Raw genomic sequence first — 22,324 nt, forward strand, 5'->3', positions numbered from 1 at the left:
AATTGGCCGAGTCACCCAGGCATCCGTCTTATGGTAAGTTTTGCAATTGGGAAGTGTGAATCCTCCAACTTTGTTTTTCCTATCTGAGATTGTTTGGGCTATTTTTGATCTCTTGAATTTCCACTAAATTTAGGATGAGCTTGTAAACTTCTTCTGATAAGCCAGCTCATGCTTGATAAGAATTGAGTGGAATCTGTAGAGGAATTTGGGGAGTATTTGCTATTTTAGCAACAGAAAGTCTTCCGATCCATGAGCACTGGTTATGTTTCACCTCTTCAGATCTTCGTCTTCCGATCTCTCACCCTTCAAAGGGAAACAGTAACAGCTCAGTGTTTGCAGAGCTGTCCCCAAACTGGGTGCCCACACCCCTTTAGTAGACAAACTACGAAAGAATGTCGTGCAGAACAAAAAGACAAGAATTTCCATGTCACTACTTTCACCTGCATTTCTGTTTCTTGATTTCCGGGTGTCCCTTTGCGGACTTTACGTTAGATTAGCAAACCCGGTTTGTCAGTTCATGCTCAATTTTTTTTTTTCATTGATGGAGACTATTGGCTGAATTCATTGATTAGCACATAGCGAGTACTCAGTAAATGTCAGCTATCCTCAAAATAATACTCATAATTGTCATGGTATCATTATGAGTGAATCTAAAAGGACTAGTATACTTTCTCGGTTTACTTTCTTTCCACCATCGATGAGACTGGGAAGCACACAAAAGTCAAAGAGCACCCTTCTCAGATGGATGGCCCATCGACTCAACCACATACAAGTAATGCTTTTATTACCAACTAAAAGCATCGGGTAATGGATTTTAACTCGCATGCCAGCAGTGTGCGACCACCAAGCACCCTGAAAAAATAGTTGCCGTTGGACTAAAGTCGTGCGACATCAATCTGGGTTTTTTCCTGATTTTTAAACCTTCACTCATATGGAACACAGGGAGTTTCAGATATCTCTCGGTTCTTCAAAGCAGCCAGGTCCAAGATTTGGACGTCTAATCTGGGCATGTCCTTCTTCAGCTCGGCCGGCTTCCCTGCCATTCTTTACAAGGACTGTGTGTATGGCACCAGACTTACTTTCCCAGAAGTGCTTCTGGGACCTCAGTCTGCACAAAGGGGCTGTTAAATGTGTTTCCCTCCCTGCTGGCTCAGCTGACTCCTGGGCCGCAGGTCACATACAGCTCATAGTTCCTATCAACTTTTCCCAAAGGACCCCTGGGCTCCTGCAGGAGCCAACACTTCCCTAGAACAGGAAGCTCTATTTACACTGTCTTGGAGCCTGGTGCTCATCCATAAAAGGGAAAAGAGTCCTTTAGGAAAAGGGCAGGGTGCTTGGAAACCCTTTAAAAGTGAAAGCTTTGCAACTGTTTTCTGTTGTTTTACACTGCTGGTTGAGACAGTCTTGCAAAATATAAAAACACATGCTCTTCGGACTAGTTGGACAGTAAATCCCAAAGCTGACGTGACAATAAACAAAATGGGGAGGGTGTCATGTGAAGCTTCCAGAGAGCACACCTGGAGTGGTGATTTCTTTCTTTAGCCTTCCAGAACCCAATTCCATGCTGGTTTATCCATGAGGTATTCAATCATACTTTCAATGAGGAAGAAGAGCTATTCCGACTTGGGAATAGCATGATGGTTGGGCCTGTGGATGGTTGCTACAGTTTCCCCTGCCTCTTCCATCAGCTGACGGACACGCTTGATGACCGACATGTATCTCAAGTCAGCAAGAGATATGGATATGCTAGGAAAAAAGTGCAGCGGTGAGGGCGGGGCTGGGGCTCTAGGAGTCGGAGCGCTTGGAAAATTTCATCATAATGGTCAATAATTATTTAGTCACAATATAAATTATTAAAAATAATTGTTAGTCATGCCTACTATTAGTGATAATGTGGACAATTATTGTGAATTGTTACAAAGCACTAAGTGTTTTACACATATAAACTCATTTCACCTTCGTGGTAACCTTGTGAGTTAGGTACTGTCAGAGTTCCCAAGGCACAGAAGGTACAAAGAGGCTAAGTAACTTGGCCAAAGTCATGGTAGACAGCGAAGCCAGGGCATAAACTCTGGGCGTCTAGTCTAGTAGGTTGGGGTCCAACCATTACGCCCCGCTGTCTTGTTTGTTTGTTTTTTAAATTTTTTTTAATATTCATTTATTTATTTTGAGAGAGAGAGAGAGAGAGAAAGTATGAGTGGGGTAGGGGCAGAGAGAGAGGGAGACACAGAATCCAAAGCAGGCACCAGGCTCTGAGCTGTCGGCACAGAGCCCGACGCAGGGCTCGAACCCAGACCGTGAGATCGTGACCTGAGCCGAAGTCAGATGCTTATCCGACTGAGCCACCCAGGTGCCCCTATGTCCTGCTGTCTCTTAAACGCTGTGCCTAATAGTGTTCTAAGCAGGTCAGATGCAGTAACACTTTTAATGAAAACAACACCAGTAATGTGGCAAGTTTCATGAGCTAAAATATTCAGTCCTTTATTCAGCACCTGCTGACACCCAGGACCATACCTAGGTCAAATACAGGGGTTCCGACGTCACTGGGATGGAGAGAGGGCTGGCGGCCAGTGTCCTTGCTGTGAGCACCTGTGCGGTCCTGGTCAGAGATCACCGTCCGACTGGTCATGTCTGTCCTTCCCTCCGTCGTCACTTCCGCCGCAGACTTTTGTGTCCCACGTGACAGGAAGTTCCCCGACTGTCACCACAGCAACAAGTCCCCCTGCACTGCACAAGCTTCCACGGCCTGGAGTGTGCTCCCTCGTCATTCAGGTCCGCAGTTCAGGCACTGCCCTTCCTGCCCACTGTAGAGAAGGTTGACTCCTTCTTCCCTGGTGCTCCCTGGGCCCCATCTGCTTCACTTACTTACTGCTTGGAGCTCGGTGTATCACCACCATTTCTTTATGGTGCCGGCCAGTAGGCCCATGATAAGAGGCCACATCCTGCGTGTCTCTGTGAAGTCCCATTACTCAAGCCAGTGCCTCACACAGACTATGCAGTCAGTAAATGGGGAGTTAATTTGTTAAGCCGATTCCATCACCTTTGGACGTTACTTTCCCAAATCTACAAGATTTTCCCTGAGGACTTGCCTCAGGGAAACACCTCAGGAGACAGAGAAGTGATTTTCGGTTTCACTAATCTGGACATCACTGGTGACCCTAACAAAAGCCATATGGAAGCGAGATTTGAAGGAACCGGAAGGTGGAAAAAGTAACAAGACTGCTATGGACAGCTGTTGTAGAAATTTGATTACGAAGGGAAGCAAATAATAGGCCAATAGCTGAGGTATACAAGGTACAAGGGTGGTTTCTGTTTCCGGTTTGTCTAGCTGTTGTACTAGTGTTGAAGTTCAGAGGACGTTGCATATCTGAGGGCAGAAAGGAATGGGTAGAGGGGACCAGGGGGAAGATGAGGGCAATAGCTGATAGCCTAAGGTTCAGAAGAGAGCACTTAAGTGACTGCCTCTCTTCATAATCAGATTTCTCGACTGAACTGGCTTACAGCTGCTCTGTTGCTTTCTCCACCTTCTGGCTCCTTCTTTTTCCACTTCAATATGGCTTCCATTGGGGTCGCCAGTAAGCACCACGTCTCTGCAACCATAAATCACTTCTCAGTACCTTCGGTCCAGGGCAGGATGGAAAATAAGTCTCTGTTAAAGGGGAAATGGCCACTCAGTTCTATCGAGAGGAGGGGAAAACCAGGGCCAATGCAGGTGGTGGTGTCGATTTGGTGGCACGAAGTCGAGAAAGGTCTTGTGTGGTATTTCTATTTCTTTGTGAAATATGAAGCAAAGTCAGTTAGGGAGAGGTGGGGCATATTTGAGATTGAAGGAGATGGAACATTTGTGAAATGTGTTTTGAGAGAAGCATAGAGAGATTGCCAGGAAAAGGGAGCACCCCTGTGGTTGGTGATCAAAGGCATATAGCGCTCACCATCTGCCTAGCTGGGGAGCTTCCCAATGGTGACACTCAGCAGCCTGGTCAAGGCCGGAGAATGGCTATGGTTGAGTTCATTCAGAGCTGAATTCACCATGGGGCGCCTGGGTGGCTCAGTCGGTTAAGCGTCAGACTTTGGCTCAGGTCATGATCTCACGGTTTGTGGATCTGAGCCCCGCATCGGGCTCTGTGCTGACAGCTCGGAGCCTGGAGCCTGCTTCGGATGCTGTGTCTCCCTCTCTCTCTGCCTCTTCCCTGCTTGCACTCTGTCTCTGTCTCTCTCTCTCAAAAATAAATAAAACATTAAAAATACGTTAAAAGAAAAAAAAGAATTGAATCCGCTAGGGGTGCCTGAGTGGCTCAGTTGATTAGCTGTCCAGCTCTTGATTTCAGCTCACGTCATAATGTCACGGGTTCATGGGTTCGAGCCCTGTATCCAGCTCCTCGCTGGGAGGGTGGAGCCTGCTTGGGATTCCCTCTCTCTCTCTCTCTCTCTCTCTGCCCCTCCTCTGCTTGCTCTCTCTTTCTCTCTCTCAAAGTAAATAAGTAAACTAGAAAAACGAAAAACAAACAAGGAATTGAATTTGCCGGGCATATGTAGCAAAGGGAGGGCAAGAGAGCTTACCAGAAACGTGGTTGTGTCATGGGGGCCAGAATCCAACTTGGATCTCGGGAACATTAATAGAGCAGAGAGGCCCGCTAACGGAGAGAAAGTGGGAGGTGTGCACGCCACCCACAGCCAGAGGGACACTTGCGCCGGGGACCTTTGTGCAAGAAGCTGCAGTGACAAGTTTGTGACCAGCAAGGAGGATGTCTGATTCATGATTTTCGAGGTGGAACAGTTTCAAAAGATAACGAGGTTCAGACTCCACATTCTGCACCGTGAGAACGGGAAGCCGTGGCCCAGCAGAGAATAAGGTCATTGGGTCAAGGAGGTCAGAGGGTTGGATGCGTCCAGAAGGAAGGCGGACATAAGTATGGAGAGCAAGAACCAGATTCAAGTGTTTCATGAACAGCGGTGCACGTCTGAGGCAAGCAGAGCTCTCTGACTTGCTAGCGTGGAAAACCCAGTTGTTTGGTGAGTGAGAGGAGGGGCAGGCTGATTTCAAAATGCCTTGGTCATCAATTGCCCGTTTAGGGTGTGTATACTTTTATTTTAATTAATTAATAACTTGTCGACTTCTTTGAGAGAGAGTGCAGCAGAAGGGGAGACAGCCTCCCCTTGAGAGAGAGATTATCTTAAGCAGGATCCACACCCGGCACGGAGCCCAACACGGGGCTCGATCTCACGACCCTGAGATCAGGACCTGAGCTGAAATCGAGAGTCGGATGCTTAACTGACTGAGCCGCCCAAGTGCTCCTAGGGTATGTTTACTTTTTAAATGAGCCACTAAGAATTTAGTATTCATTGGTGCCGTGAAAAAACTTGAAATAGATCTCGAGGGGCGCCTGGGTGGCTCAGTCGGTGAAGCGTCCGACTTTGGCTCAGGTCACAACCTCGCGGTTCATGAGTTTGAGCCCCGTATTGGGCTCTGTGCTGACACCTCGGAGCCCGGAGCCTGCTTCAGATTCTGTGTCCCTGTCTGTCTCTGCTCCTCCCCTGCTCCCACTCTGTCTGTCTCTCTCTCTAAAACATGAATAAACATTTAAAAAAATAAAAAAGGTGTCTTTAGAAAGACATCAGAGAAGTTGGTAGCAGTTTGGGTAAAAACAAACTGCACGTGCTTCACCATCTCACCAGGACCCCGCTTGGTCCCCGACCTCGTATGAAGACCGAACCCCCCACAGGGATCTACGGCCTGAACGTTTTCACTTACGTTTCTCTTGCTCGAGCCCTGAAGCGGATGTGGGGTCCGCTGTCCTAGGTGTCCCGGACTCCACAAATCTGTTCAGAGAGAGTTGCCCCGGGTTTTGTGCAGCTGGCAGCTGGCGAGGCAGCCTCCGTTGTGGAGTTTACCTCCTTTGACAAGGGGACCGAAATGGTGTTCTCGAAGTCTTGAAGCAACCTCTTGTCACGGGAAACAGAATGAGACCCCCTGGTCCTCCTGAGCCCTCTTTTTCCTCCAAGAATCTCCATCTTGCTGTGTCCCCTAAGAAAAGCTGGCACCTCCTGAGGACTTGGGACACTGCAGACACCCTTCTGAGCGCCTTACATGCCTTATTTTCTTTAAGCCACATAACAACGCAACACCCTATGAGGTTCTACTATCCTCATGCTCGCTTTTATTTTTTTTAATTTTTTTTAACATTTATTTATTTTTGAGACAGAGAGAGAGAGAGCATGAATAGGGGAGGGTCAGAGAAAGAGGGAGACGCAGAATCCGAAGCAGGCTCCAGGCTCCGAGCCGTCAGCCCAGAACCCGACGCGGGGCTCGAACCGACGGACCGTGAGATCATGACCTGAGCGAAGTCGGACGCTTAACCGACTGAGCCACCGAGGTGCCCCTCATCATGCTCGCTTTTAGAGGAAGGGTCTGAGGCACAGAGAGTTCAGTAACTTTCCCGGGGCCACGGGGCTAGCAAGAGCTCGAGGCGGCCTTTGTCATCAAAGACTGCGCTCCCTCCCTCCCCAGGTCCATGGCTTGGGCGTCCTCCTTGGGGGGACCCAGGTCCACCCTCCCACTGCTCCTCACCCCAGCCGCTCTCCACTGGGCTGTCCACCTCCTCAAACATTGCTGCCTGACTCTCCTGATGACCAGTGCCCTGGTTCAACCTCTGGCCAGTGTCACTGAGTCTCCAGTTTGACCTCTTCTCCAAAAATCTCAGGCTCGTGTAAGAGGTTTTAACTTCCTCAGCACACGTGTGAGGCTGAGCTCTCTTCGCGTATCCGGCACCCCTTATCTCTCCCCACCCCCTCCCTACACCCTGTACTTCATACTGAATTATTTTCTACTGCCCCCAAGACAGCAAGGACCCTGTGCCCTCCAAGCCTTGGCCTCGGTCCTCTCTATCTTGAGCACCTTCTCCACCTTCCCGACCACGCCTCGTTGTGCCAAATCCCCTTCATCTTTCAAGACTTAGTTCCCAGACCCCTCTGGGAAGCACTCCCCCTCCAAAGGACCCCACAGTCCCCAGCACACTGAAGGGTAACTGCCTGTCTGTCTCCCCGACTGTCAGCCCTGAGACCAAGGCCCCAGCCCGATCACTTCCGTGTTCCTAGTGCTGGAGGAAGCCTGTGCACGTGGGATCCAGCTGCTCAGTAACTGCTGTCCGAATAAGTTGTGAAAATGGAAGCAACAGGAGGACGAGATGACCCCTCAAAATGTCCCTTTGTCCTGTGTCTGGAGGATAAAGGAAGAACTCACTGGCATCCAATATGGAGGTGCCCACCGTGTCTATGGACTGTTTGCCCGAGTTCTAGACCCAGTAACTCACGTAAGTGAAACTCTGGCTGTATAAGAGCTGGTTATTTGTCTTGTTTGCAGCCATATTTCCACGTAAGGAACTTGGTACTCAATATATGCTTGTTTCATAAAGCAAATATATCAAAGACCTCTAACCCTTACAACAACTCTACAAGGTCAATATCATTCTCCCCATCGGATGGTCAAAAAACCCTGAATTTCAAAGATCTGAGGAATGCATCCAAGGCCATAAGAGAGTCGGTAGCAATGTCGGAATTCCTCTCCTGGCTTCCACATTTTAGGCTTTTTCTACTATCCTGAGTTGTCTCTCAAAACCTTCTTAGCCGCTAGACTCGGTCACTCAAATTAAAGGGAGATGAATAAAATCATAAAAAATACAAAGCGAGTGGGGCAGAATTTTCCTGCTTAAAATTAGAAAACTCAAGGGCGCCTGGGTGGCTCAGTCGGTTAAGCCTCCGACTTCGGCTCAGGTCATGATCTCACGGCTCGTGGGTTTAAGCCCCGCGTTGGGCTCTGTGCTGATGGCTCAGAGCCTGGAACCTGCTTGAGCTTCTGTGTCTCCTCTCTGTGCCCCTCCCCTGCTCGTGTTCTGTCTCTGTCTCTCAAAACTAAATAAACATTAAAAATTTGTTTTAGGGGCGCCTGGGTGGCGCAGTCGGTTAAGTGTCCGACTTCAGCCAGGTCACGATCTCGCGGTCCGGGAGTTCGAGCCCCGCGACGGGCTCTGGGCTGATGGCTCAGAGCCTGGAGCCTGTTTCCGATTCTGTGTCTCCCTCTCTCTCTGCCCCTCCCCCGTTCATGCTCTGTCTCTCTCTGTCCCAAAAATAAATAAACGTTGAAAAAAAAATTTAAAAAAAAAAATTTGTTTTAAAAAATTAGAAAACCCAGCACTTTATAAAACTAGATTTGTAGCAGCCAAAACACGGAGTCATATAAATTCCAAAGAAAAGTTGCCGGTGGGCTTAGCACTTGGGAAAGAGTACACTTTGGGAGCACAGACACATGAGAGATGTCTGGCCCTGCTGGACGAGGTCCATGGGGGACCCGCCCCGTGTGTGAAGAGCAGGACAGAAAAAGACTGCTCTCTCCCCCGCACACCGTGTCTTGAACGACTGACCGTGTCTTGAACGACTGAACTGCTTCTTGCAACTGTCTTGGCCGTGTCTTGGCCAGCATCAGAAAGCACGAGAATTACGGCACTTTGTGTCCCGTGGTCTAATGAAGCTTAGAGGTTGTAGAAAGTTTTTTCTGTTATATTGTATCACTTTAGGATAGGGCAACTCCCAAAAAGATTTCCTGTATGATGAAATACATCTTTTTCTCTCCTCTATACTTGAAAAAGTTGCAATTTCTTAGCAAAAATTACTCAGCCAGTGCTTACCATAACCCCTGAAGACAATACGTATTTTTAGTTTTGTCTTAGCAGCAAGGAAATGCACTCACCGATGGAGAATGATTTCACGAAGGCCATCCAGTGAGTCAGGCACAAGACCGAGCTGGACGGATTAGGTATCTGGGTCTCTGTTATTAAACTCCAAGGTCCTACAAAACAATCTGAGACAAAGAAAAGCACTCTTATGATAGCTTCTGCAAATAATTTCACTGCCAAGTTTTGTTGAATGTTGATGTCTGTTAACCAGCCATAGGACTGTGGCACTCTTCCCAGGGGGAAAGCTCTACTCATTCTCTTGTAAGGATGTCATAATAGGCATAAAGCACTGAGCACCACACGCAGGATATGGTAGCTGGTCAATAAAAAATGTCGATCTTCCGCTGCCCTGCCCACCAGCCTCGCTGCTGTGAAATCTCCTCAAGGAGACCCGACTCACCTGTATTACGTTTCCTCCCAGTCTTTCTTCATTATCGACCTGACATTTTTCTTAGCTCAGCTTTTGTGGAGAAATGGAATGCCCCATCCATCTGGGCTGGTGCTGTATCCGTATCCGGTGCTCTGGCTTGTGTAGACACCCGAGTGTTTCTCCTTCCCTCTATAGGTGTAGGAATCTAGCTCTGCCTATGCGTTCAGGAAAAAAAACAAAAAAAACAAAAAACAAAAAACTACCTCCTTTTATCACCAGAGTGATGTGGAAAGTCCCGTGATTTGAGGGGGCCAAATTTCTCAAGCTCTGCCAGAACCTTGCTGGAAAGGTTGCCCAGGATTAAATATGTCACAGACGGTCTTGCAGTGGCTCTGAGCCTTTTCATTTCTTTTTTTAAAGCCTGTTAAAATGGCGCACACATCTCTGGAGGCCTGAGCCTCACAAGCAATGCTGTGTCAGTGGCAACACGTTAAGACATTTCCATTTCGGTCAGAAAGCTCTTTCTCAAGTCATTCTATGGCTCGTTTCCCCTTTTATTTATTATTGAAATAAATAATATTATTCATTAAGTATTTACTATTGACGTGTTGTAGTAGCTTCAGGTGTACAATATAGTGAGTTGACAATTCTATACATTATTGCTCCGTGTTCATCGTGATAAAGTAGCGACCATCAGTCACCAGACATCATTATGACAACTATATTCCCCGGGCTGTACTTTTCATGTCCGTGACTTATTTAATTACTGGAAGTCTGTATCTCTTAATTCCCTTTACCTGTGTTGCCCATCCCTTCACCCACCTCCCTTCTGGTGACCTATGGCCCATTTCTTTAAAACGTAGTTCTTTTGGGGCACCTGGGCGGCTCAGTCGGTTAAGCTTCACACTTCGGCTCAGGTCATGATCTCCTGCTTCATCGGTTTGAGCCCCATGCCGGGCTCTGTGCTGACACCTTGGAGCCTGGAGCCTGCTTCGGATTCTGTGTCTCCCTACCTTGCTGCCCTCCCTGCCCCCTTACACTCTGTCTCTCTCTCTCAAAAATAAACAAACATGAAAAGAATTTTTTAACAAACAAATGTTTTTAAATAAAATAAAATGTAGTTCTTTTATTTTATGCTGTGTTATTTAGAGATAGGAATGTATCTGTGCTTTATTTTAAAGTTCAGTAGTGGGGTGCCTGGGTGGCGCAGTCGGTTAAGCGGCCGACTTTGGCTCCGGTCACGATCTCGCGGTCCGTGAGTTCGAGCCCCGGGTCAGGCTCTGTGCTGACGGCTCAGAGCCTGGAGCCTGCTTCCGATTCTGTGTCTCCCTCTCTCTGACCCTCCCCCGTTTGTGCTCTCTGTCTCAAAAATAAATAAACGTTAAAAAAAATTTTTTTTTTAAATAAAAATAAAAAAATAAAGTTCAGTAGTTATGTTGCTTGTAAAAGAAGATTTACGTAATCACTGCAAGAAGAAACTCTAGTTATTCAGTGCAGAATCCCTGGATTTTAATAAAGCCTTATTATGATATTTTTCCCCTTTCAGTTCATCAGATAAGGGGTGATTAGATTCGGACTTCTGAACAGGAGAGTGAAGAAAGTCTACGGTACTTTAAGAAATGGACATATTTCTTACTTCTAAAAACCAAACTCTAGTGTTTGAAAAAGAAATAGATTGTGAGTTCCCTGCTTAATATAGTTTCATAAACGGCTATGAAGTATGGTAATTACTTTTAGAGCCAAACAGAATTAGGAGTTTACAGGACAGGCCCAATGTTAGAGAATATTCTCCTAAAACAGATCCACGTGTGCCACTCACATTACCAGCGGAGGCTTCCTGAACAGGCGAGCCAGCCAGGCCCCGGTCTAAGCGCTCCCAGGGCCAACGCCTGGCAACCTCCCAGCCAGCTTCCGGTGGGCACCAAGCACTGAACTGCTCCCCCGCTGGGTTGGCAACACCGGGCTCCAGACGCAGGGGTGCTGCAGCCAGCCAGGTGGGACCCAGCACCCAGCCTGCCTCCGGACCACAGCCCTTTCCCCAACAGTCCCTGGCTTTGCTCGGGCTTGTGCAAACCCTAGCTGCCCAAGAGGGATGGGAAGGGCAGGAAGCTCCTTGCCCACGGCTCACCTTGACCACGCTGGGTCCTCATTCTCCTGCCTCTTGGACGCGAGTGTTCAGTGTCAGCCTTCTTCACTGACCTCACCTCTGCTCACTCCTCAAACGTTCCTTGTTCCTGAGAGTGCGGTCCTGGGCCAGTTCCCCACGCGGTGGCCTTTCTCTGAGCGATCTCATTCCCCACCAGAGTTTCCCTTCCTGCGCATAGCTCATGCATCACCGGTTTTGTTTGCTCTCTCAGAGCCCTCCTAGTGGCTCTTGACCATCTGTCCTAGAGCCAGACACACTACAGACACAGCAAACCCGACACATCCAAACCAGAGCTTACATCCCCCCTGCCAGACCTGCTTCTTCCCAGGTTGGGGGATAGCACCTCACCCACCCCTCGGAAGGGCAGCTGGGGCCAGGGGCCGTGCATTGCCCCTGCGGCTGCCCCGCAAGGGCCAAGCGTTCAGCTTTGCCCAACAGGCCATCAGGATTGATCGCCTGAGGACTACCCGATTTTCGACACACTTCCTTTCTGCTGCATGCACCTCCCGATCTTCCCTCCTCGTCACTGCAGGATACTCTTCCTAAGAGTCCTCTTGATCACGTTCTGTCTGCTTAATGCATTTCAAGGACCTCGGATAGCCTTAGACGAAGTCCAGCTGCTGGCTCCAGTAGATAATTTCCATGATCATCCTTCTCCTGGCCTTAGGTGTTTCCACTTAGCCACATCCTGTCCTCACCTCCCATCCTCCTGGACAATCTGCATTCCCTCAACTTGCTCTGCTCCCTCTTCCCTCGGAGACTCTCGCCTGCTGTTCCCTTGGCCCAGAACATGTTTCTCCACTCCAGTTGGGCATGTCGTCTTCCAGCAGAGTTTCTGTAACCCCCACTTCCCAAACTCAAGCCTGGGTGAGGTGCCTTTCTGGAACCCATCACTCTGGGCTTACCTAGGTCATAACTACGATCACACTGCAGATAATGGCCTGGGTTGTCATTCTCCTCCATTCGACTATGGTGAAAATTGGATCTGATGCCCAACCTGCTCGGTTCCTATTTTTGTTCTCACCTCCCGTACCTGCCTCTCACCAGAGCACTTGCCCATTTCCTGGAAGCTGGGTAAGTCTGGGTCATTTCATTGCTCTCGTATCTGAGAAAACAAGAGCTACGCCTACCCACCCCAAGGCAGCTACAAAGTGAACAGTAGAGTAGGTGCCGATAAAACCGTGTACACGCAGCTCACTGCTGTTTCCACCGGCTTGACTTTAGCTTCCTGCACAGGAACGAAATGAAGTGAGTTCATTTGTTTACAGCATACTCTCAAATAGCATAAGGTGGTGATAAAAAGAATCTGAATTTAGCATTTTAAAAAATCTGACAAATAGAAAGGAGGGAACAAAAATCAAAAATCATCCATAATTCTAATTAATTTTTTTAAATGTTTTGTGATCAGGCCACAATGAGTTTTCTAATAATATTCAAATTGTGGCTTTTCAAAGTTTCATTGTGTTTGTGAGAATAGTTATGAGGAGTCTGTTCAATATTTTAGCCTGTTCATCTGACTTGATATCTTTTCTGTTGACTCACGATCCAAAGTTAAAGGAAAGGTAGATTTGGGGGACTTCCCTTGGTTTTGTGGATAGCTTCTTATATGACAAGAGGAAGGGGGCACCTGGGTGGCTCAGTTGGTTGAGCATCTGACTCTTGATCTCAGCTCAGGGTAGGATCTCATGGTTCTTGGGTTCCAGCCGCACTCGGGATTCTCACTGACAATGCAGAGCCTGCTCGGGATTCTCCCCCCCCCCCCACCCCCCCGCCCCTATCCCACTCACTTTCTATCTCTCTCTCAAAATAAATAAACTTAAAAAAATTTTTTTATATTAAATAAATAAACAAACAAACCAACAAGAGGAAAGATGCTCACTTTTTGGATGTAAGGACACCATCAGAGAGTAACTTACTTGCAGACATTTGGGGAATTAACAAAGGGAAACTGGACTTCACCTACTGTTGGCTTCCATGTTTCAAGATTTTCTTGCAACCTAGACTAAAAGAATGTATAGTAAATCCCCACAACTCAGAGAATGGCGTTCAAATATAGGTCACACATATTAGGGATATGGGAAATATGTTTTTATCTATTGTTACTTACTCTAGCTTCAAAAAGAAAAAAAAACTTGGCTTGTTTCTTTGTAAATATTCATGTATATTTTATACCTTTTATCTTATTAAACTATGTGGGTTTTTGTTTCTAGATCAGGAAGTGTAAAAGTGAAAGATTTGTAAGTAATTTCTTTCAGATAAAAAAGAGAATGAAGGGGCTGCTGGGTGGCTCAGTCGGTTGAGCGGCCAACTTAGGCTCAGGTCATGATCTCGCAGTTTGTGAGTTTGAGCCCCGCATCAGGCTCTGTGCTGACAGCTCGGAGCCTGGAGCCTGCTTCAGATTCTGTGTCCCCCTCTCTCTCCACCCCACCCCTGCTTGTGCTCTGTCTCTCTCTGTCTTTAAAAAATGAATAAACATTAAAAAATTATTAAAAAAAATAAAATAAATAGAATGAAGTACGCATACTAACTCTTATGATGACAGTGTAATGATGCTTCTGTGTAATTAAGAGCTGCTTAAATACCTCATATGAGTGGAATCATACAGTGTATGCCCTTCTGTGACTGGCTTATTTTGCTTAACAGAACATTCTTGAGGTTCATTCATGTTTCAGCATGACAGAATTTTTTTCCTTTTAAAGGCAGCATAATATTCCATTGTATGGCTATGCCACATTTTGGTGGGAAGTCACCAATGAGCAATTAGAAAAGGCTTCCTGAAGGAGATGCTGTCTAAACAGAGTCACAAAAGTGGGAGTTAGCAGAATAAGGGCAAACCCAAGGCACTTTTCCAGACAATCTGGGTGTGGAAGTATGAACATTTTCTAAGCCAACAGTTTCCAAGCTTTTTCTTGGCAGGTAGGCTAAAGCCTCATGTACAAAACAGACCAGATATGCAGTTTCTCCTACTGGGGAGACGAGAGGCAGAAACCTTGGTCTTCTCTCTTCTGTCTCACTCTTGTCATTGGCCATGGACATGTTCGCCCTCATGATCACACAAGGGTAGCAGGTACCAAAAAAGAAAGGCCGCAAGGGCCTCTTTGGTTCTGGCAATGTCGTGTTTCTTTGTCAGCTCACCGGTTATGCAAGGGTTTCAATTTGATAAAATTCACCAAAGACATTATGCTAAATGAAATAAGCCAGGCACAGAAAGACATATGTTGTAGGGGTCCACTCAGATGACTTACACCTACAGGAGTCAAATTCAGAGAGACAGAAGGTAGCCCGGTGGCCATCCAGGCCTAGGGGGAGGGGAAATGGGAAGCCAGTGTCGAATGGGTGTGGCGTTTCATTTTGGGAAGTTGAAAAACTTCTGGAGGCGGAGAGTGGTGGTGGTTCCCCAACAATGTGTAGACCGGAGTGCACACTCAAATTTTGTGCCATGTATATTTTTACCACAATTTGATTGAGAGAGAAAAATGGGTCAAGCTAGATATTTACGATTTGTACACTTGGCTACATAGACAAAAAATTTTTTGTACACCTCATCAAATCATAGCTTTCATTGTTACTCTCTGGAAACTTTTGAAGCATGGTGTTTTTCCACTAGTTGGACCAGCAAATATTCCCATTTCATGAAGGGCCAAAGGATAGTTCCTGCTTTTTCATATCCCCTCCCAAATCAAAAAACCTGAGATATGACGACCTTGGTGACTCCCTTACTGCTATTTCCTGAACCTTGTCGGTGGCTACTTATGCTTCTATTTACATTTCCCCTCTTCCAAAATGGTCTGTGTTGGCAGGCATGCCCTCCAGTAATAAGGAGACTCAGTGCTCACCCGGGTTTCCTCCCGGTGAGGGGACCCTGGGGTGAGACTGTCATCTAATGATATCCAGGGCCAAGCTTTCAAAGATTCCGTGATTATCAGGAAACCTTCTTCAGCTGAGTGATTTTTTTTCTTAACTTCCTTGTCAGCAGAAATAATCCTCCTAAAATAAATTGTTCACCTTGGGCATGGAAATCAAGGGGAAAATGTTAGAAGATATTTATTTAAGATACTACTGGCGATTTATCATTATAATTTACTTAAGAAAACATTCGTGAGCCACTTCTTGAAAAGAAAGATCACTTACTCTTAAACAATGTAAGTTTTGGTGATGGTTCATAATTGTGTAATAACTACCCTAAGTCATAGAGAATTATTTATTTAGATAAAACTTAGATTTGCTACAATCGTGCTCTGAAATGGCACTATCCAGGTCGATTTTAATTTGGGGGAGGGGGGACTGTGTGTGTGTGTGTGTGTGCGTGTGTGTGTGTGTGTATGGTGTTCTGAATTCTCTTGGTTGATTTAAAAAAAAAAATGGGGAAAATTAATCCTAAATTGTTTGAAACCCTATTTACTTAAATGTTGATTTGGCCATTTCTCTTTTTTTTTAATGTGTATTTATTTTTGACAGAGAGAGAGAGAGAGAGAGAGACAGAGCATGAGTGGGGCAGGGGCAGAGAGAGGGAGACACAGAATCCGAAGCAGGCTCCAGGTTCCGAGCTGTCAGCACAGAGCCCAACGCAGGGCTTGAACTCCAGACCGGGAGATCATGACCTGAGCCGAAGTCGGACGTTTAACCGACTGAGCCACCCAGGCGCCCCTTGACTTGGCCATTTCTTAATCGTATAAGTCAAAAAATAGCCAGGAAGTTAAAAATCCAGACTCTGTAGTGTGAATCCAGTAAAATAATATTTTTGTGGTTTTTATCTCAGACTTTTTATGATATTTCAAAATTTTTGCCATGTTGGTATAGTAGCATATGTGCTTTCCGATTTTTTAATATTAAGATAAATCCAGAGACTGTTTCTGCATCAATAGGTATGTCCTGAAACAGTAAAAACTAATCAGATTTACAAACCACCTACTAAAGCTACATTTTTATATGGTATGTAAAATTACTCTTCTTTATTTTTAAGTTGATGGCCATGCATGGAGAAGACCTACATTGATGGTCCATCTAATTGAATGTATCAAAATGATCTCTAAAAAGTTTAAAGGTCTAGGGGCGCCTGGGGGGCTCAGTCAGCTAAGCATCTGACTCTTGATCTCAGCTCAGACCTCGATCTCAGGCTCACGAGTTCAAGCCCTGCATTGGGCTCTGTGCTGGGCATGAAGCCAACTTAAAAATAAATAAATAAAACCTAAAATCCTAAAAAAAAGAGAAGCTTAAAGGTGTAGCCAAACAACATTTTGTATACATGAAGAATGAATTTATTTTCCTCTGACTTATTGTATGTATCACTATTAATGATACAAGCGTAGTCCTATCTAACAATTATTACGCATTTCCTGTTTCCCAGGCACCTTTCGTGCACTATATTATCTCACTGAATCTTCACATTAGCCGTGTTGAATAGTACTATTTTTAAAAATTTTTGTTATTAAAGTGTAATTGCCATGGGATGGTTCTATTATTTTCCCTAATTTGAAGCACAGAGCTAACGTGTGACAAAGATAAAATGCTAGCTAGACGTCTTCTGAATTTCATAATAGCTGCGTAAGAGGCAGATAACACCAGGACAAGTTGAAGGGCCTGTGAAGGAAGACATCTTTGTCCCTGGTCAACCCTGAATCCCTTCCTGCGTGGTGTGACGGTTCCATGTCTGGCCAACAGCCCATCTGCACTCACTTGGATACAAAGCCTATGAAACCGCCGACCATCACTGGCTTGGGGACAGGGGTCAGAACCTCTCCTCTCCACACCCTCCATCCCTCCTTTGAGCCTTTCGTGGGCAAGATTCCATCAACTACATAGAGAGCCCTGAGCTCTGCCCAGAGAGATAAAAAAAAGTCTGGCCAAAAAATCTGGTGCAAACTGGAGTCTACCCAATTTCCAGTGAAAAATAACTTTGAGGCTGAACTTTAATCTGTCACCACTTCAGTGAAGTAGAATTTAGACAGAACATCCCAGGATTTCCTGACTTTACCTTTTTTCTCTGAAGGAGAATGCTCCATGGTGCACTGCTAAGAGGATCAGCTGTCTTTAATGAAACTCTTGAATTGTCTTGGCTTTTGCAAATTTGCTGGAAGGAAATATCCAAAGGCTCCAAAGTTTCATTTATTTTCAGAGCCTAAATTAATATCACTAGCTAAATCTGTGGAAGATTCTAACAAACAGCTAAAGCCGGGTTAAGTGAGGTAATGTCTGCCTCTTAGGTTTTGGTAAGGAGTAAATGACATGATGAATATGTGTGAAAGGCTGAGCACAGTGTTACCATAACTGTGAGAGAACCTGTGAGAGAACCTGTCTGTTAAAATACACTTTAAAGCAGCAGTTTTGTAATTATGGGACCCAACATTTATGAAGCTTCTTCCATTAGAAGGTTCCTCGCTTTATTATTCGTTTTTTGTTTGCTTGTTTTACCCTGTAGGTTCTACCTATGCATGTTAAAACCACAGATCAACACTCATACAAGAAACTCAGCTGAAAACACGATTGAAATTTTAGAGCCCTCACAATGCAAGTTGAGACTTCTTCTTAGGTCTCCTTTTGAATCAAACTCTAGTAAAGAAAAAAGAAACCTTTATTTGCCGCTAAAATGTTCTTATTTGCATAAATATGATGTGACACTGACTTATGCTTAAAAACAACTTATTATATAGTTGGGTTGCCGAAGGAATTGGAATTATTAGCTACAAGACTAAGCAAAGGCTGGGAACCAAAAGTGGGAATGGAATCTATTTTGCTCTTACAAGGGCTTCCAGGGGCTAAAGAAGCTGCAAATGGCTTGTTCTAATAAGCTCTAGAACTTTACACTAAACAATAGCAAAAGTTCATATTGCAGATTTAAAAAATGCTCTATGCTACGTCTAGTCTAGTCTACGTAGTCAGTGGTGTTATACGGCCGACTAAGGCTATGCAGAGGGGCCCTACAAACATTCTGTACACGTATTCATGTTGTTCCACTTCTACCGGGGTCTCCACGGCTGTCGATTCACAAGGATATATTATTGCCACAATTTCTTAACTCTGTGTTACAAATAACGAAACAGCACCAGCAGCTTTTCTGGCCCTCGCAGGCCACCATAGTTTGACAATCAGTAAAGACCACGTTTTAAGACAGTGCCAACATTCGATTTCATACTCATCTAAATACTTACAATTTAAATGTCGAACAATACCAAGTATTATTGAATGGAGACCTCTAATACACTGTTTATGAGAAAGAAAAGCATGTGACAATATCTAATAAACCCTACAGCACGTATTCAGACCCCAGGTTTTCCACTCCTAGGTATTTACCCAACAAACACTCAAAAACATACCTCAGGAGGGGTGCCTGGGTGGCTCAGTTGGTTAAGCGTCTGACTCTCGATATCGGCTCGCGTCGTGATCGCACGGTTCATGGGTTAGAGCCCTGCATCGAGAGCTCTGCGCTGACAGTGCGGAGCCTGCTTGGGATTCTCTCTCTCTCTCTCTCTCTCTCTCTCAAAATAAATAAATAAACATTTAAAATGAAATAAGCTGTGTAAAGAGTTCTTATACTGCAAAAATCAAAAGATAAGTCATTCCATTTTAAAAATGGACAAAGGAGCTGAATAAATAGTTCTTGAAAAAAAGATATACAAATAGCCAGTAAGCGGATGAAAAGATGTCACAGCTCAATGTCACCGTGACTAGTCATTAGGGAAATGCAAATCAAAACCAGTTCACACCACCCATTAGGATGGCCAAAATAAAGAAATCAGCCACTAACAAGTGTTGACAAGGATATGGAGAGGTTGAAACCCTCATACGCTGCAGGTGGAAATGTAAAGTGATGTGGCTTGTCTGGGAAAGTCTAGCAGCTCCTTAAAAGACTGAACATAGAGCTAACGTACGACCCAGCAAGTCTGCTCTAGACACTTACCGCCAAACTCAAACGTGTTCACACAAACACTGGTACAGAAATGTTCATTGGCAGCATTATTCATAATAGCCAAAAAGTGGGGGAAAAAACAGATATCCATCGATAGGTGACTAAAATAAAAAGCGATACCTCCATACGGCAAAATGGTAGACCGTAAAAAGGCATAAAGCACCAACACCCGAACAACATGGGTGAATCGGAAAGATGTTATGTTGCATAAAAGATGTCAGACACACAAGGTCCCAGATATAATGCCGTTTATGTGAAACGAACAGGCAAGTCCGCAGAGACGAGAAGCAGATGGGTGGTTGCTGAGGTCTGGGAGGTGGGGGGTGCTGGGGAGAAGGGGGAGCGGCTGGTAATTGGTGCAGGGTTTTTTGGAGGTGGGTAATGAAAATGTTCTAAAGTCAATTGTGGTGCGGTTCTGTGACGACATTAAAAACGATTAAACTGTGTGCTTGAAATAGATGATTTATACAGGACGTGGACTATACCTCAAGAAAACTTATCAGAAAGGTTACATGCATCGTAATACCATGCATATTCAAAATTTAAAACACACAAAGCAGTATTACATATCGTGCCTACAAACACACGTTTGGAAACAGGGAGGCAAGAGCATTCAAAACGCTGAAAAACCCGTACTGACTCATCAAGGACAGACAGCAGCCTTCACACAGCGGTGAGTGCTTGAATAACGTCTGAGCTGCAGGCAGAGAAGGAAAAGACCAAAGTTCAGAAGGCAATCACCTCTGTGCAGAGAGAAAGGGGAAGGAGGCCGGAGAGTGGTCCTCACTCTTTCTTTAAAAGAAAATTCTGATGTCACTATCACAAAATGTGCAGGTTGGTGAGCACGTGAACACTTATTGTGTGATTCCCTACGTTTTCCTATATGCTTGAAACATTTCATAGTTAAAAAAGTCTACGCCTCGGGGCACCTGGGTGGCTGAGTCGGGTAAGCGTCCGACTTCTGCTCAAGGCATGATCTCACAGTCCGTGAGTTCGAGTCCCGTGTTGGGCTCTATACTGACAACTCAGAGCCTGGAGCCTGCTTCGGATTCTGTCTCCTTCTCTCTCTCTGCCCCTCCCCTGTTCATGCTCTGTCTCTCTCCCTCTCTCAAAAATAAATAAATGTAATATTTGGAAAAAAGAAATTCTACATCTCTAGGCTCATCTCATTAAAAGCCATGATGAATGCCTCCCACCAGGGTTGTCTGTTGCTGGTTGTTAAACATTCGCCAGCACTCTCCTGCATCCTGGCCAGGAAAGCCTGCCCGTTTCCACGAAAGCAAGGGCCAGAGAGAAGCATCGTCATTCGTAAATGAAGCAAAGCTATCTGACACACGATTTGAAGCTGTCGATGCCCACGTCCACCGCAACTGGGTTTCGCTCTGTTAGCGGGGATTCCCATGAAGCACAGAGCAGAGGGCTCAGCTCCCCGCGAAGCCAGCCTGGGCCAACAATACTCCTTACACAGCACACCCCGTAGCAGAAGTCCACGACCTGCCAAAAACTTCCTGACCTGGAAGCAGAAGGTTTAAGAGCATTTCTGGTAACTGTTGAATTAAACCCCCGATTTCTGGGAGCAGGTTGCTAAAAGTTTTCAGCCTTCTGGCATAGGCACGTCGTTTGAGAGACTTGGTCACCTACTCAATAATCTAACTGCAATATTCCTAAGCCAAGAAAGCCAAACAAATAAAAACAATTTTTTAAAAACAAGTTTTTCTCATCCTGTTTGACACATTGGTAGTACCAGGGTTTTAATGGCTTTTAAAATTTTTATAATTTAATCCAAGGGCTGTGTTTGAGAGTTCCATCACCATTTTGAGCAAACGCAGTTGAAATACATGGAAAGTAATTACTAGATTTTTTTTAATTTTTTTTTTAACGTTTATTTATTTTTGAGACAGAGAGACAGAGCATGAATGGGGGAGGGTTAGAGAGAGGGAGACACAGAATCTGAAACAGGCTCCAGGCTCTGAGCTGTCAGCACAGAGCCCGACGCGGGGTTCGAACTCACGGACCGCGAGATCATGACCTGAGCCGAAGTTGGCCGCTCAACAGACTGAGCCACCCAGGCACCCCAGTAATTACTAGATTTTAAAAGGAAGCTCTCCCCATCACATTCACCCAGATTTGGCGTTTCTGTCCTGAAGCTTTCCTTGTACAAGAAGACCCCAGAGATTCGAGAGTGGGAAGCACAATGAGACGATGGGCCACCACGAATAAACTGTGTTGTACGTGGTGTCAATATGACCTTCGAGACTGTTCTACTCCTCTACGGCCCCTACCATAAGAAGCTCCAGGCGGTTGCCTACATCACATACATGTTTTGAGAGTTAATCCCTTTCCCCGTGTGACTCACGATTGTGCAAGTCCTTCCAGAGGGGATAAAAATACAATGGATTACAGCATCGCAGCGTCTGCAATTCCCAAGGAAGAAGTGGCTTTAGACATTTATACACCGAGCTTGGCGACCGAGCGCCAGCGAGTGTGTCCGAAAGCTGTTGGAAATCGGACAGTTTGTGCTGCAAAGACAGGAAGCACTGCGAGTTTCTGCAGCCGTGGTTGGCTTGAGATAATGCCATTGTATAAGCCGGCACAGCGACCGCTCCCACCGCTGAGAGCCCGGGCCTGGCGTCTGGCTCCTTGGCCGCAGGCCAGGCTGAGGTCCTGCCGTCTGAAGGCAGGGTGTGTGTCCCCTCCCAGGCGGTCCACACACACAGTGCCGGCCACACCTCACCTTCCAGAGGAAATCTGGCCAGAAAGCCAGACTTCATGACTTCTCCTTTATGAGCCTTACCCACCCCCAGTCCTTGCAGGGGAGGGGGACGGGGGGGATTGTTTTCCACTTGGGTGCAGGGATAGCATTCGCTCTGTGCTCAGATGGGGATTTAAAGTCCCAGGCAGTAAACGAGCTGATGACAGGGTTATTGGAAAGATACTGTATCTTGCTGTGCTTAGCCACCTCGGGGCTCGTACTTCAGAGAGGCCCTCGGCCCTCATCACTTCTACAAACTGCCCTTCCCATAGAGCTTTTCCAGCAGGGCAGGAGTACTTACCAAGGACTATTTTAGACGTATTTAGCAGCAATATTGTTTGATTTTAACTGGACATTGTTCTGAACACACAAAAGAGTTCAAGGATGTGGCCATTGGGTTTTGTTCTCTCCCCCCCCCCCA

The 22,324-nt window shown here is 45.9% G+C and overlaps 1 long non-coding RNA gene across 4 annotated transcripts; it reads right to left on the reverse strand.

Annotated features, from left to right (window-relative positions):
• Positions 1 to 270: 270 nt before the first annotated feature.
• On the reverse strand, positions 271 to 21,749 carry LOC113594730 (uncharacterized). 4 transcript variants are annotated; one of them, XR_008292619.1, is made up of 7 exons: positions 21,508 to 21,749; positions 18,559 to 18,720; positions 15,082 to 15,250; positions 13,209 to 13,247; positions 9,130 to 9,314; positions 8,744 to 8,854; positions 271 to 5,820 (listed from the first exon to the last, which is right to left on the reverse strand). It is a non-coding gene; the product is annotated as an uncharacterized LOC113594730 (long non-coding RNA). The 4 variants fall into 4 exon arrangements; XR_008292618.1 differs by lacking the exon at positions 271 to 5,820 and adding an exon at positions 6,224 to 7,216 and having other exon boundaries at positions 13,209 to 13,242; positions 21,508 to 21,748; XR_008292617.1 differs by lacking the exon at positions 271 to 5,820 and adding an exon at positions 6,224 to 7,216 and having other exon boundaries at positions 21,508 to 21,748.
• Positions 21,750 to 22,324: the final 575 nt, after the last annotated feature.

The sequence above is a fragment of the Acinonyx jubatus genome, chromosome F2 (assembly GCF_027475565.1).
Source record: "Acinonyx jubatus isolate Ajub_Pintada_27869175 chromosome F2, VMU_Ajub_asm_v1.0, whole genome shotgun sequence".
Lineage (NCBI taxonomy): Eukaryota > Metazoa > Chordata > Mammalia > Carnivora > Felidae > Acinonyx > Acinonyx jubatus.